Here is a 2,500-nt window from a genome sequence, read left to right as displayed (position 1 = left end):
GTTCATGTAGAGGGCATTATAGTAGCTCTTTTAACATTCCTTGGCAACGACACATCCACAAGGCCTAGATAAGACTTGTGACGGAACGGCTTGTAAATTATTTTGTTCTCTTTCTCTCTCTTTCGAGGCGTTTTCCATCAGCCTGAACATGACGTCGACGACTAGGACTGAAAGTGACTTTAGTGTTATAACTGAGATTGAGTTTTTGCCGTTGGGTGTCCCTGCATGATGTGTATCTATGTGGGATTATTCTGGCATTACGTCCGTTCTTTGCGTTTTCTTTCTTGGCTGGGGAGGGGGGGAGGGGGGAGGCACATAGATGTATTACGTTTGTGTTTAAAGTGAAGGGAAATGGTTGGCTGGCTTAAAGAGGAACGTGTGTAATGTGTGTAACTTGTACATGTGTTTTGAATTTGTGGTTTTCTCAGAAGTAATTTTCGGATTTAATGGGATTACCAGCTTCTTTGGATGGGTGTTTTTATGGATCTTTTTATTCAGACTTCTAAGACCTATTTCTATAGGTTTTGATGTCGCTGGTGTGTGTGTATGAGATAAAAAGTACAGGAAATTCTGGAAAAAAAAAAATCGGATGTACTTTTCAGCATGGGTGTGTTTTTTTTGATGTGTGAACTTATACACTTCTTCGTCTTTTCTACGATTTATAAAACCGCTGGTAGATGTGATATAAAACTTTCGGACATTTTGAAAAAAGAAGTGAAATAAAAATATATTGGAAGGGATTCCAATGGCAGTGCTAACTATGCAAATGATTTTTCAATGAGTCCCTAGGGAGCCTAACTTCTGATACTTTTTTTGCACAGGTCAGCAGTGTTTCAATTTTTTTTTCGTAGTGGAGAGAATTACATGAGAATAACACAAATTCATCATAGCGATTTTCCACAATAAAATGCGGTTATTTGATGTTTGATAAATATATATTGAAAATTTGTCAAAATAGCATACGTGCCATAACGTTTTGTATAATTTTGACATCGAAAATAGGCCTGCTAACGCTTTGAAACGAGGTGGAAATACTGTGCTCTAATGTTGGGGGATGAGGAAGTGAATAAAGGAATAATTAAAAAAAAAACTGTGGATAAAAAAAAATAGAATCGTGGAAGAGAAAAGGAAACAGTAAATCAGAAAAGAAAGAGAGAAAACTAAAATGATTTAGAGCTCTTTAAGAACGATAAAAGGAACATCCTCAGGTACCGAGAACGACAAGGGAACATAACGGAAGACGTGGCCATGAAAGGAGCAGCAAAGTATGGCCATAAAGACTTCCTATGCCCCATCATCCTTCCCCATAGGTTTACAAGGCCATACATCTATATCCATGTTTATTTTCTAGCTTCTTCCGCCATTACTCATGGTTTCTCAAGCTCGTTTCGCCTCTCCCCATGAATTACTCCGATATTTACCCATGGATTCTAACCCCCCCCCCCACCACCACCTCTATCCCTGATATCTCAAGCCCCCTTTCACCTCTCCCCATGATTTTCTTCTCAAGTACCAACACCCATCTATAGGATTTCTCAGCTCCTTCCCCTTTACCTGCGATTTCTCAAGACCCTTCTCACCCCTTCTTCTCTCGAGTCATTTCACCCCTACGCCTTCCTCTCTGCCCACTAACGAGAGAAAGAGGATTTATTGCCCCTAGCAAGTCATAAGCAAGTCTCCCCTTGGCTGAAGCACTTCTTCCTCCCTGTCATTACTTCTTGCCAGTGTACCTCATGACAGCAGCGGTCAATCTTAGTACAGCTTTTTTTTTCCCCTCACTGAAGAGCAAGAAGGTAGCAGGTAGGACTGGCAGTGGATATCTTTCATTCTGTTTATTTCTCCTTGGTTATATATTTTAGCTTGTCTGTTTCATTACTGTGAATATATCACCGGTTGTCTGTGTGAGTGGGTGTATGTTTACGAGAGAGAGTGCGAGGGAGGGTAGGGAGAGAGAGAATGTGGGGAGAGAAGAAAGAGAAAGAGAGAGAGAGGGAGAGGAGACAGAGAGAGGGAGATAGAGAGGGTGGGGAGACAGAGAGAGGGAGATAGAGAGGGGGTGAAGAGAGGAAGGGAGAGAAAGAGAGAGGGGGTGTAGGGAAGGGAGAGAAAGAAAGGGAGAGAGAGAGAGCGTGAGAGAGAGAGAGAGAGAAAGAAGAGAGAGGGGGGGAGGGAGAGAGATAGATAGATAGAGAAAGAGAGGGTAAGAAAGAGAGAGAAAGAGAGAGAAAAAAAAACAGACGGTCAGAGAGGGGGGGAGAAAAGAAAGGATAAAGATATATCTCTGCTTAAATGAAGAGCCATTAGCCATCTTAAAAAAAATATAAAAAAAGGCAATAGAGGCTATTCCTAAATTCAAATTCAAAATCACCACCACCAACAACTAAAACAAATCCGACAAAAGGGAGGAAAGTACAATGAAATACGAATCCTCCTCATTATATCCTAACCTAATTATCCTTTTCATCTCCTCCTATATTTTCCCCTCTTTGTTATCATGAAT

The sequence above is a fragment of the Penaeus japonicus genome, unplaced genomic scaffold (assembly GCF_977035675.1).
Source record: "Penaeus japonicus unplaced genomic scaffold, GWHDUDI00000001_assembly GWHDUDI00000018, whole genome shotgun sequence".
Classification (NCBI taxonomy): Eukaryota; Metazoa; Arthropoda; class Malacostraca; order Decapoda; family Penaeidae; genus Penaeus; species Penaeus japonicus.
The sequence above is the reverse complement of the archived record's forward strand: the minus strand, read 5'-3'. Positions refer to the sequence as shown.